The following is a 13,427-nucleotide window of genomic DNA, read 5'->3' as shown; positions in this document are numbered from 1 at the left end:
ACCAGAGATCAGGGCTGCCGCGAGCCACCGAGCAGCGCAAGGGACTGCTCCAGGGGCACCAGCACCAGCGCGCACAGCCTGGCGTGCTCTTCTTCCGTGACGACGACACCTCCAGTCTGGTGCTCTTCCAGGGGGTAGCGGAGGGACCACCCTAATGTCGGACAGGGGCAGGAGGGATCCTGGGAGCCTGCCGTGCGGCCATCGCAAGGCCCCTTTACGCTTCAGCTGCACATTTGAGTTTTCTGCCGTCCATGGACCCATTCTGGACTCGATAGAGCCATTCTCTGTGGGCGGACTTGCTCGCCCTGGTGTGTTTTCTCTGTCTGTGGAAGTGGAGGCTGGGTGGGATGGCCACTGTAGCACAGGGGGTGAGTTGTGCGGGTTGACCTTGTGCTTTGCTGCCCACCTGGCCCTGAGATGGGGCGAAGGGAATAGCTCGGAAGTGATTGCCAGGAACAGGGCCTTGGTTGGCCTGAGGATGGAGCCTCAAAGGGGAGATGCTGTAGCCCCGGAGGGCGCCTGGTGGTGAAGGGAGCTAAGGGATATCGCTGCGCCCTGGGGCTCAGGGAGGGACCCTGCAAAGTGGGGGGCAGGGCTTGGTGTCCTCCGAGGCTTTTTAGCCTCTAGAGTCTGACTCTAAAACCATATAGGAAGAAACATGGGGAAAGTGACTAATAACCAGCCCAGCTGCAAACTTCTCTCATATAATCCCATGGCAGGGAAATGGTTATTATAAAGACACTGACTTCTACGGGGTCCTGCCTCGATCCCTTCTCACAGCCCTTTCTGACCCTGAAAATTACTTCTTTTTCAAGAAAACTCTCTCTGAGAGGTTGTTCTGCCCTGTGGTTATGTCTTTTCACGCAGGAGGTAACAGCTGGGTGGCTAGTCCCTTTTCCCGACTTTCTCTAAGGCCTCTCTTTAGCGCAGTGGCCAGGCCGCTCCCGTGCACCGCGCTGTTGCCTCCCAGAGCCGCTGTGAGTCCGGTGCAAAGCCTGGGCCCCTGCTGCCGGGATGGCACATGTGTGCACTTCCAAAGCCCTGCGTGCAGTCAGCAGGCACTGGGTTGGGACAGGTGTTATTTCTTGAGACTGGTGTTTTGCCCTCTGGGTGTGCGTGCGCACTGCAAAATGAGATGGGCTTGCCTGATTTTGTTTTATTGTTTGTTTGTTTGTTTGTTTGTTTTTTCCTTTCCCTTAGACAATTGTAGCTGAAAGAAATTGTGGAAGTTTTGGCAATCTCTCTTGACTGCTGCCTGCCTCCACGTGAAATCCCTTGACATCCTGCCTTGGTGAGGCCCACCCCCTCCCCAGCCCCTCTCCCCCACCCCTGAAAGCAAACTGGACATTCTGAAAATTCTGTGCCTGAGATGGACACTGGGAACTGATAAAATAATCTGTATCTCTAGTATCCATACATGCTAACTGCCCCCACTGTTTGAACCTAACCTCACAGCTTTAAAATCAATTTCTTAAGAGCAACTTCAGCCCTCCCCCCCTTTTTTTTTATCATCCTGTCGTTCTTCATGAATAAAAGGAGCAGTAATTGTTTTCCTTTCTCTATGCAGGGCTTTCTTTCCATATTTCTCCAGAGAAATAAATAAGGTTGGCATTGTAAATACACACACACACACACACACACACACACACACACACACACACACACAGCAATGGAGATGGACCATGCTACACTATAGAGCAACCTCAAAAACTTAAAAATGACATGAAAGAAGCCAGTCACAAGGGATCGCATATTACATAAGGGCATTTGTAAGAAATGTCCACATTGTTAAATTTGTATAGACAGAAAGTAGGATAATGGTTACCTAGGAATAGGAGGAGGGAGGTCAGAGAAAGAGAACAAATAGGGATAAAGTGTCTCTGTTAGGTGATCAAAAAGTTCCAAAATTATATTATGAGGCTGGTTGCACAAAACCATAAATATCCTAAAAACCATTGAATTTCACACTTTAAATTTGTTAAATTTGCGGTATGAAAATCACAAATCAATAAAGCTGTTTTTTTTTTTTAATAATAAGGAAAAATGAAGGCTCACCTTTTGCTCTAGGTCTGTAAAAAAACATAAAACATATTTCTAGCTACAATCTGTCTTTTAATTTTGAACAAAATATTTAATCAGAGTTGGACATTGTTTTGCTGAAGACCATTTTAAATAGGTAGAACTTAGTGCTTTAGTGAATTTCTGAAAGGTCTTGAAAACCTATTGGATTCCAAAGTATTTTGTTGGAGTTTTTCTTATATTTAAGAATAATTTTATTTAGGGAAATCAGTTTTAATATGAATCAATAAGAAAAAAGACTAAAACCCACAGGGAGAAACACATGGGCAAAAGACAAACAGGCATTTCAAAGAAGAAGAAACATGTACTAGTAATAAAGCATGAAAAAAGGTATTTGCCCTCATTAGTAATTGGGAAAATGAAAACTAAATGACCTGAAGATCGTGGTACATACAGTAGATTGGACAAAGAAGAAGTCTGACACTACCAAATGCTAGTGAAGTGTGGAGACAAAATAATGAGAAGGAGCTATTGTCACTGACCCTGTGATTTTGCCCTCTGCTCTGACCTTCAGGCCCTGGGATGCTGACACTTAGAGAAGCCACAATCACCCTCCACTGGTGTTTGTCATCAGAGGGGTGACCAGCCTCACTGGGCAGGGGCAGGGTTCTGACTCTGTTCCCCGTGGGCCTAGAGCACTGTGTGGGCACTGAGGCTCTTGTCACAGGCTGGGAGTGATAAGCAGCCTCGTCCTCAGGCTGGAGGCCTGAGATGCTCAAGGAGCCTGAGTGGCCAGACCTCAAGCCAGAGAATAAATTGGGGATCCCCAAGGATTGATTATTTTTACTATAGATGAGGAGTTTGGGGACCGTTCATGGGACCTGTTGGTACCAGTGCACAGAATAATCATCCCCAATGTTGGTGCTGCTCCCAGAGAAGGAGATGGTGACCCTCTGGCTCAGAGCCCCAGACACCAAGTGTGGCTGAGTCAGCACTGCCTGGGCCCAGACTCACACAGAGATGGTGATTCTGGGTTCTAGAGTCAAGAAGAGAAAGCAGGGTCCCATGTGACTCCCCAAGGCCCTTTTCCCTGGTCCCACATCCAGTCACATTTCCACAGAGATTTATACACATTTGGAAGCACGACCTAAAATACTCTGAATGTGCTTAGAACGGATCAGTCTTCATAATGAGGAGGGGGAATGGTGTACAGCCCAAAGGGTTACCTGCAATTCAGCTGCACATGAGAAGCTTAGTCACCTGTGCAGTGAGCTACAAGGGTGAAGAGGAGAGGGGACAGGGCCGTGTTGGTGATGGTCCTGAGTCCTGCCTTCTGTGGCCCCACAGCTGAAGTAGAGCTTCCTCAAGGTCTCTCCCAGACCCTCTTCATACATGGAGGGATCAGAGGTTCCATCCATGCTAATGAGATCCCCCAGCTTTCTTATCCCCACATTGGGTCCTGGGTTTGGCCTTTCTGGGTGGGGAAAGGTGGGGATGGGGGATGGGCAGGGCAATTGGAACCCAGGGTTGGGGAGGGCTCAGCTGCAGCCTTGTGAACCCTGACAGACAGCACCAGGCAGTGCAGGTGGCTGCTCCCAGCTCTGATCACCCCCAGGGCTCTCAAGAAGGTATTTGTTAGCCCCCTGGTGACCTGGAACTTGTTCAGTTGTGAGTGACTTGGTAACCTGAGTGCAAAAGGGACAGCTCCTGCCTTCCTACTGCTCTGCCCACTGACTCCCTGCCTTAGGGTTGGGCCAGAGGCCACTTTATGGGCCTTCATATTCCATAAGGACAATTATAAATCTGCACTCAAGCTCCTCAGGGGTGAAACTGCCCATGGCCCCCTTGGCTGTTCCCTGGGTCACAATGGAGATGTTCCTTTTATTCAGGTGTTGATTTGTCCAGGTGCCTCCTTTCCTTCCCTTCACTGTTGGAGGAATGGAGGCCAGAGAGCACACAGCTGTCCTCATGTGTCTGGGAAGATAAAGTTTGCTGGGGCCTCAGGAGGAGGGAACCAGGGACAACAGAAAAGCTAAGCAGATAAATGGCATAATTAAAAGATTACATGGAATTGATGAAGAGGAAGAGAATCTCACAAAGGAGCTATAAGCAGAGTAGCTCAGAGATGTACAAGGAGATCCAAGAAAAGATGGCTCTCAAGAGCCAAGCAATTGGAATTCAGAAAGGAGGAGGTGGTTAATATGGCAAGTGTCTTAGGAATCCAGAGAAGATGTTGGGGTTGTCAGTGCAAGGATTTTCCTGATGGGTTCAGTGTGATCTAAAAGTGGCACTGGGGCTGTAGGGAAAGAGGGGCTGAGGCAGCATGTCAGAAGTATGAAGCCTGAAGGATGCCTGACAAAATTGACAGGGGGAGAATATATTCCACTTTAGGGAAGGCTGGATGCCAAGTATCAGACAAAGAATGCACAGAATCCAGACATCCTTCTCTGGATTTCTCATGTAAGTGGACTCATGTTAATGTGCACTGTTTTGTCAGATGAAAAGATAAATATAAAATATAAGGTGATATAACCCTGTAGGATATTAACCCATTTGCCTCCAATACTGAATGTTTATTAAATGGTAACCATTCCCAGTTTTAATACTGCCTTGTAAAATACTCTTGACTAAGGTTTACCATCATACATGTCCCCTCATTATTACCAGAGTTAAATAATATATTTTAAGCATGTGCATTTGCCATTTGAATGAGAGGCATGTGTTTACTATTGAAATGATGTTCTGACCCTTTTGGAGCTTGTCCACTGGGATGCTCGAGGAGACTCGCCTGCCAAATCAACCTAATCTCTTATGTCTGAAGAGTCAACTCTGTTTAAGTTCAGGGATTTCTTTTCTTTGAATCCAAGGGGATCAAAAATTTTACTTTTGCTGAACCTTGGGTTTTCTAGACATTATCCACCCATCCTTTTTGTGAGAATTGGCAGTAGAGGGATTTGGGGTCACCAGCCTATCAGGATAACTGAGATATGAAAGGGGATGGGTACCTAAGGGAGAGTGAAGAGTTTTGGATGAAATGAAACTAGTTCTGAGATCACAACATGGAATTGTTGTATAGAGACAGAACATTTCAGAAGGCAGAGAGATGGTGAGCCCAGAGATGGAGAAAATTCAAGAGAGTCTACTCAAGGGTTCTTAATAATTGACTTTGTGTACTGAAGGGGCAGAGCCCTAGCTGACCCAAAGTTAGGCCAACAGTGGTCCCAGCTACCAAGACCACAGACAGTAGGATAAGTGAGATAGCAGGACCCACAAGGTGGAGAATCTTAGCAATATCCAGAATTGACTGGTGGGAGCAGGTGCTCTGGGATGAGAGCACAAGAGACCCAGCCTGGAGTGTGTGGCCAGAAAGAATAGATCTTGTGTTGGGCATCTGTGTCTGGTCCACCCCTGAGGGAGGAGCAGGTAGAAGAGAGATGACCAATTGAGAGTGAGGTAGTGGCTGTAGGTGTCCCTTCTTGAGCCCATGCAGATTGTGACATAACAGTTTACTTATATGAACAATTATTTTTTTATAAGCTCCTCATGTGATGCTGAATTGTGGGCAACCCTTTGGGCTGTATACCATGCCCCCCATTCCTCCTTTGCAGGCTGAACCATTCTGAACATGGTAAGAGTTTTAGGTTGTGCTTCCCCATGGGTTTAAATCACTATGGAAATTTAACTCTCCGTATAGAGAGCACAGTGACTCCCTACTCCTTGGTGAACCCACTTCTTGCCTTCTTTGGGGGTGCTTGGTGGGTACCCCTCTCACCAGCAAGGATGCTGCTGGGAAATCATGGAGTCGCTGGTGTGTGAAGGGACAGGAGCCTCCCACTGTCTACATCTTGGACGCAGTCCTCAGTAGCAGCAGTGGAGAGTCCAGGGTATGGGATGACAGAGCAGCATGGCCATGCTTGGAAGGCCCACAGGCCTTGGCTCAGAGAGGCCATATTTATAAAGAGCACCTTCAACACAACTGCAGGCTTGGGGGAGAAAGGCACCTGTTCATTGACAGTTTGCAAATGATCAGAATTGCAACCAAGTTGATTTACTTATCCCTCAAAATGGCAGAAGATTTAGGCTTTGTGTTTATTATTTTTGAAACTAAGGAAACCATAGACTTTCTTTAAAGTAGTACTTCTACATTTTGACAAAGTACATTGGGACTGAGTCATTCCTAAAACTTAAATTCCAGATACTCTCTCCTTATACACCATTTTACATCTTCATTGTAAAGAATATAAGTTTCTTATTTAAATTTCTTACTCCCCTTCCCAACACACACATTTTGTTCAATTTTCCTTCTTTCATGGAGAAGACTGAAATTTTGTTAATAGTTCTAGGCATTAAAGTCACATCAATTTGAGATGAAAATACCACAATTTTTTTTTAAATTTTCAACTGTGTTGTTTCCATAGTAAAAAATTAAAGATATTTGTTTTTTGTCATTAAAACCAAATAAATCTTACCAATGTTAAAGAAAGAAAATCAAGTCAAGAAAATCAAGTCAATCATAAATTTTATAGAACTGATATCCAGGTTTATTTATTTACTTATTTATTTTTTATTTTTCATCAGTATAATATCTTACCAAGTATGATATCTAAAATTTGCTGTATGTTTGTTTAAATTGTCAAATATATTTCTGTAAAATTATATAATTGTAAAACTATATAATTTTCTATTTTTATATTTTTTCCTCCCCTTTCCCCTCATACTTTGACTTGAAGACCAAAAACATTCACTTTCTGTAACTGAAGCTTTCCTTTATTTTTAAATAGTTTTCTTATTAGAGAAGCTGTAGGTTTACAGGAACATCATACAGAAAATACAGATTAACATTTCTCATTAGTGTGGCACCTTTGTTACAACTGATAAAAGAATGTTACTGTAAAGGTACTATTAACCATAGCCCATAGTTTAGATTAGGGTTCATTGTTTGTGTTATACAGTCCTATGTTATTTTTTTCCTTAGAACCATATATACAAACTAAAATTTCACCTTTTACCCACATTCAAATATACAATACAGTTGTATTAATTACAGTAACCATGTTGATTTTAATGACTTCCATCCATTACCAAAATTGTTCAATCACCCCAAACACATTCTATATCAATTAAGCATTAACTCCTCATTTCCTACCCCTACCCTGGATGCTGGTAACCTGTATTGTAGTTACCGACTCTGAATTTGCTTATTGTAATAATTTCAAATCTGTGATATCATATAATATTTGTCCTTTTGTGTTAAATTGATGTCTTCCAGGTTCAATAGGATGCCTTCAAGGTTTACCTGTGTTATCACAGGTATCAGAACTTCATTCTTTCTTATGGCTTAATAACATTCCATTGTATGTATTTGCCACATTTTGTTTATCCCTTCATCAGCTGATAGATACTTGGGTGTCTTCCACTTTTTGGCAATTGTGAATAATGCCGCTATGAACATTGGTGTGCAAATATCTGTAACACCTTCTCTAGTGACAAATAGTAAATAACTGTCTTGGACAGAATCAGTTTTAGGGTAACTATAGTGTTATTTATACCAACCACTGTGTTTAGCACTGGGTGGTGCATGGAATACACTCTCTAGTGATAAATACTGACCTTAAACACACACACACACACACACACACACACACACACACACACACACACAAAACCATATCTACATATATATATATATCATTAACGTTTTGTCTTGTCACCCTTGCCTATTTCCTTTGCAATAATTGATAAGTCTATATACTATTTTTTGAGATCACACTTAGCATAAAATGATGACTTAAAAATGCAACTTTTCTGGCCGCTTCCCAAACAGTCTTTGAGGGGCTGAGCGAGGCTGTGGGTTCTCGGCCCTGGGACGGCCGCTGTCAGGAGTCGGTTCCTGGGCTGCCCGCGGCCCCCTGCCTTCCCCTCCCCGCCCCGCGCAGTGGAAGGAACAAAGTCGCCGAGTGCACTGGGCCGAGGGCTGCAGCCCTGCTCTGGCCGCGGCGGCCCCGGGACAGCCCCGCTCCGGGCGCGCGGATGGGGCAGGCGGCGGCGGCGGAGCGCAGGGCAGCGGCTCGGGCAGCAGAGGCAGCGGCGGGGGCGCGGGGGCCCGAGGGGAGGCGGCGCCCGTGAGACCGAGACTCGGGGCGGCGGGGACGGGGCCGAGGCGATGGGGCTTCGCAGCGCCCGGACCTGAACCGGATTCCCCGGGTCCTCCCGACCCGCGGCCGCCGCGCCAAGGGCCTGAGGTTTGGGGGCGCGGGAGACCCGAGTGTTCCCCGGGGACCCTGGGGCGGCGGCGCGAGCCTCTGAGAGGAGGGGGCGCCCCCCCCCCCCAGCGCGAGAGGGGAGAGGGGTCCCCTGTCTGCAGCCCTCCCCCCTTCACTGCTGCTGGTGCCGCCTAACTCAGGCCGCGGGGCGCGTCGAGCCGGGGCCCAGAGGGATCCGGGGCGTCGGGAAGCCTCCCGGGTCTGGCGAAGAGGAGGAAGAAAAGGAGGAAGAAGAAAAGGAGGGGGTCCCCGACCGCCGCGCGCGCCTCGTCTCCCAGAAGCTGGGACCCCCTGGCTGCGGGTACCTGGAGCTCCGCTCCCGCCAGGTCTCGTGCGTGCCGGTTCCGCGCTTTGGGTCGCGGGGCCCCGCAGAGCGACCCCCGCGAGCCCCACCACTGCCGCTGCCGCCGCGGTTTGGCTTGTTAGTCTCTGGGGGCCACAGGAGCGCTCAGGGCGAAGGCAGCGAGGGCAGGGCCCGCGGGGAGATGGCATCCTACCTGGTAAGGGCTTCCGCCAAGCGGCGATGGGGGACCCTGCCGAGAGGAGCCCCCAGGACCTGGAAATAGTGTATTCCTGTTTACATGGAAGCCTGTCTGGAAGCCTTATCAAACCTGAGGGAGCATCAACTTAGATTAATGTGTGAAACTGGGAGATATGAAAGACACATCAAAGTTTATACCATCCTGATGAAATCGGGAGCCGCTGGTGTAGACTTCTCTCTGGTTCCGTGTTCATGAAGGAATCCATGTTTCCTTCAAGAAGCCGTTTGGGCAAGCGTTCTGCAGGAAGCTTCAGGCGTCGCTGTGCATGCATGGTTTTAGAGCCTTCAGAAATGATTGTCCTGGACTGTATGGATGTCAATGAAGAATATTTTCAGCATCAAACTTCTCATTGCCAGTCTCCAAGGAAGTTCAGAAAACTCAACCAGAAAGGTGAAAGACAAACAATTATTGCCACTGTGGATCCTTATCCTGTGGGCAAACCCCCGTTGCCCAGAGGTTCTCATAGGCTTCCTGCAGATTTCACTAAACTACACCTTACAGTCAGTCTCCACCCACAGGTGACTAGCCATTCAGGAGGTAGTATCACTAGTGGTTCTGGAAGCAGCAGTCTTTGTGATCTCTATCAGGCCGCAGAAAGTAGGGCTAGTGGTATGGACCCGAGTGGGTTACCAGGAACAGCAGTGGATTCTGAGGGCAACGATGATAAAAAAGATATTGAGAGGGCATCAGATCCTCTAATGAGCAGGGACCTTGTGGGAGACTGCCTGGAGAAGGACCCAATGGACAGGCAGATGATATTGGATCTGGATTCTCCTTAGAAGTACTAAGAGTGAGAACAACTTCTGTTGAAAGTCATTTTCTGTTCACAGGGTCTGGAACTTGTAACTACCCTTTCCTGAACCCAGATTATCTCTCTACCACTACTATTGCTCTTTCTGGACCAATATGTATTTGGGGATAAACTCAAGGAACTGAGACTATTGGGATTAGGTATAGGATGAAGTGGGTATAAATATGTGAGAGTTGGTTTTTTGCATGTGTTTTGAGAGAAACAACTTTTACCACTTAGGCTATACACATATGCTAGGAAATTAAAGAAGAAAAACCAAAAACCTGGATTACATATTTGAAATTTAATTGAAGTCATTTAAAGGAATTTGCTTACCATTTATTGATAAATATCATATGGTGGTAACCAGTCATTCGTTCAGCCAATGTGGCTGAGCACCTTCTATGCACTGAGCACTGAGCATTTTTCTAGGTCTTGGCAACTCAGTGGTGAACAAGGCAGTTGAGGTCCTCACTGCAGTCCTTTGGGGGAGACAAACAGTAAGCAAGTGAACAAGTAAATACATCCACTTTTCCCTTCCTTGAGTTTCCTGTCACCCACCTTTCCCATCAGATAGTGGTGAGTGCTATGAAGAAGGATAAAGCCCTGGCTAGGGGACTGGGGGGTGGGGTGGGTGGGGTGTGATGGAAGTGGTGGAGTGAGCTGGACATTAGCCTATTTTAGGACATGTGCTGGTTTGGATGTATTATGTCCCCAAAAATGCCATGTTCCTGAATGCAGTCTTGTGGGGCAGATGTATTAGTGTTAATTAGGTTGGAATCTTTGGATTAGGTTGTTTCCATGAAGATGTGACCCACCCAACTCTAGGGACAGCTCTGAATTATTTCCATGGAGGTGTGGCCCCACCAATTCAGCTGGGTCTTAATTAAATCACTGGAGCTCTAAAAGAGATTGGAGAGCAGGAGATAAGTGCTGCAGCTGAGAGAGACATCTTGGAGTACAGACTTTTGCTAGTCCAGAGTTTGCCTCGGAGAAACTAAGAGAACACCCCAGATGCCTAGAGAGAAATCTCCTGAGAAAGCCATTTTGAAACCAGGACCCTGGAGCAGACACCAGCCATATGCCTGTCCTTTCCCAGGTGACAGAGGTTTTCTCATTGGTGTTCTTAAATGAAGGTATTGTACTGTCGATGACTTTGGACACTTTTATGGCTTTAGGATTATAAACTTATAACCAATTAAACCTCCTTTATAAAAGCCAATCCATTTCTGGTACTTTGCATAATGGCAGCATTAGCAAACCAGAACAGGAAGGAAGCTTGGAATGCCTTTTTAAAGTACCCACCCCTGAATGAAGTGAGAAAGGGGGGCCAGTGGTGTCTGTGGCCCTGTCCAGATATTCAACCTCTATACTAGTCCTGGGGTGAAGGAGTTAACTGCTTCTCAAAAACCCATCTTTGATTTCTCCCTATTTTACCTTATTTTCTCCATCTACCCCCACCCCACCCCATTCCAAAAGCATCTGTTGCTGGTAGTTCATAAGTTTCTTGATAGTTCTGCAGCATAAATTTGGAGTGGTTTTCCATTTTGTTCTAGAAGGTTTAAGGTTTCACATTTTTTTTTGCCTAATGTGAGACATTCATCTGATGTCCAACCTCCAAAATTGTGTTTCACTCTCCTGTTTTCTCTCCTTGCTGACTTTAAAAAAAAATCTCTTCACTGCAGTTTTTTTTTTTTTTTCATTTTTATTGAGATTGTTCAGATACCATACAATTATCCAAAGATCCAAAGTGTACAATCACTTGCCCCTGGGTACCCTCATACAGCTGTGCATCCATCACACTTAATTTTTGTTCAATTTTTAGAAACTTTTCATTACTCCAGACAAGAAATAAAGTGAAAGATGAAAAAAGAAAAAAAGAAAAGGAAACTCTAATCCTCCCCTTTCCCTAACCAGCTCCCCTCAATTGTTGACTCGTAGTATTGATATAGTACATTTGTTACTGTTTATGAAAAAGTGTTGAAATACTACTAACTGTAGTATATAGTTTGTAGTAGGTATATAGTTCTTCCCTATATGCCCCTCTATTATTAACTTCTAATTGTATTGTCATACATTTGTTCTGGTTCATGGAAGCGATTTCTAGTATTTGTACAGTTGATCATGGACATTGCCCACCATAGGATTCACTTTTATACATTCCCATCTTTTGACCTCCAACTTTCCTTCTGGTGACATATATGACTCTGAGCTTCCCCTTTCCACCTCATTCACACACCTTTTGGCGCTGTTAGTTATTCTCACATCTTGCTATCAACACCCCTGTTCATTTCCAAACATTTAAGTTCATCCTAATTGAACATTCTGCTCATGCTAAGCAATCACTCCCCATTCTTAAGCCTCGTCCTATATCTTGGTACCTTATATTTCATGTCTATGAGTTTACATATTATAATTAGTTCCTATCAGTGAGACCCTGCAATAATTGTCCTAATGTGTCTGGCTTATTTCACTCAGTATATTGCCCTCGAGGTTTTGTCATCAACCCATTTTTTTTTTTAATATGGTTTTGTTCACTCACCATACATTCCATCCCAAGTAAATAATTGATGTTTTCTGCATGGTCATACATTAATGTGTTCACCACCTTCACTACTATCTATATAAGATCATCTACATTTCTTCCACAAGGCAGGAGGGAGAGTCAAAGAAGGTAGAGAGGCAAAAGAAAGAAGAAAAAAATGACAGCTAGGAAGCAGCAAAAGAAAAAATAACCTTAAATCAAAGTAGAATAAAGAATCAGACAATACCACCAATGTCAAGTGTGTAACATGCCTCCCCTATTCCCCCCTCTTATCTGCATTCACCTTGGTATATCACCTTTGTTACATTAAAGGAAGCATAATACAATGATTCTAATAGTTACAGTCTCTAGTTTATGCTGATTGCATCCCTCCCCCAATGCCTCCCCATTTTTAACACCTTGCAAGGTTGACATTTGCTTGTTCTCCCTCATAAAAGAACATATTTGTAGATTTTATCACAATTGTTGAATACTCTAGATTTCACCAAGTTACACAGTCCCAGTCATTATCTTTCCTCCTTTCTTGTGGTGTCTCACATGCTCCCCATCTGCCTCTCTCAAACGTATTCATAGTTACCTTTGTTCAGTGTACTTACATTGTTGTGCTACCATCTCCCAAAACTGTGTTCCAAACCACGCACTCCTGTCTTCTATCACCCTGTAGTGCTCCCTTTAGTATTTCCTGTAGGGCAGGTGTCTTCTTCACAAAGTCTCTCATTGTCTGTTTGTCAGAAAATATTTTGAGCTCTCCCTCATATTTGAAGGACAGCTTTGCTGGATATAGGATTCTTGGTTGGCGGTTTTTCTCTTTCAGTATCTTAAATATATCACAACACTTCCTTCTTGCCTCCATGGTTTCTGCTGAGAGATCCGCACATATTCTTATCAAGCTTCCTTTGTATGTAATGGATTGCTTTTCTCTTGCTGCTTTCAGGATTCTCTCTTTGTCTTTGACATTTGATAATCTGATTATTAAGTGTCTTGGCATAGGCCTATTCATATCTCTTCTGTTTGGAGTACGCTGCGCTTCTTGGATCTGTAATTTTATGTAGATTTTATGCTGTGTTCTCTGGCATTCCTCCCAATTCAGGTTGGTGTATGATGAGTGGATGGTCTCGTTTGTCCCCCCGCAGTTATTCTGGATTATTTACTAGTTGTTTCTGGTTTTTTGTAGTTGTTCCAGGGGGACTACTTAGCTTCCACTCCTCTCTATGCCGCCATCTTGCCTGAGTCTCTTCACTGCAGTTTTAAAGAGGGAATAATATTGA

This window comes from Choloepus didactylus, assembly GCF_015220235.1.
Source record: "Choloepus didactylus isolate mChoDid1 chromosome 23 unlocalized genomic scaffold, mChoDid1.pri SUPER_23_unloc4, whole genome shotgun sequence".
Taxonomy (NCBI): Eukaryota; Metazoa; Chordata; class Mammalia; order Pilosa; family Megalonychidae; genus Choloepus; species Choloepus didactylus.
This window is presented reverse-complemented; position numbering follows the sequence as displayed.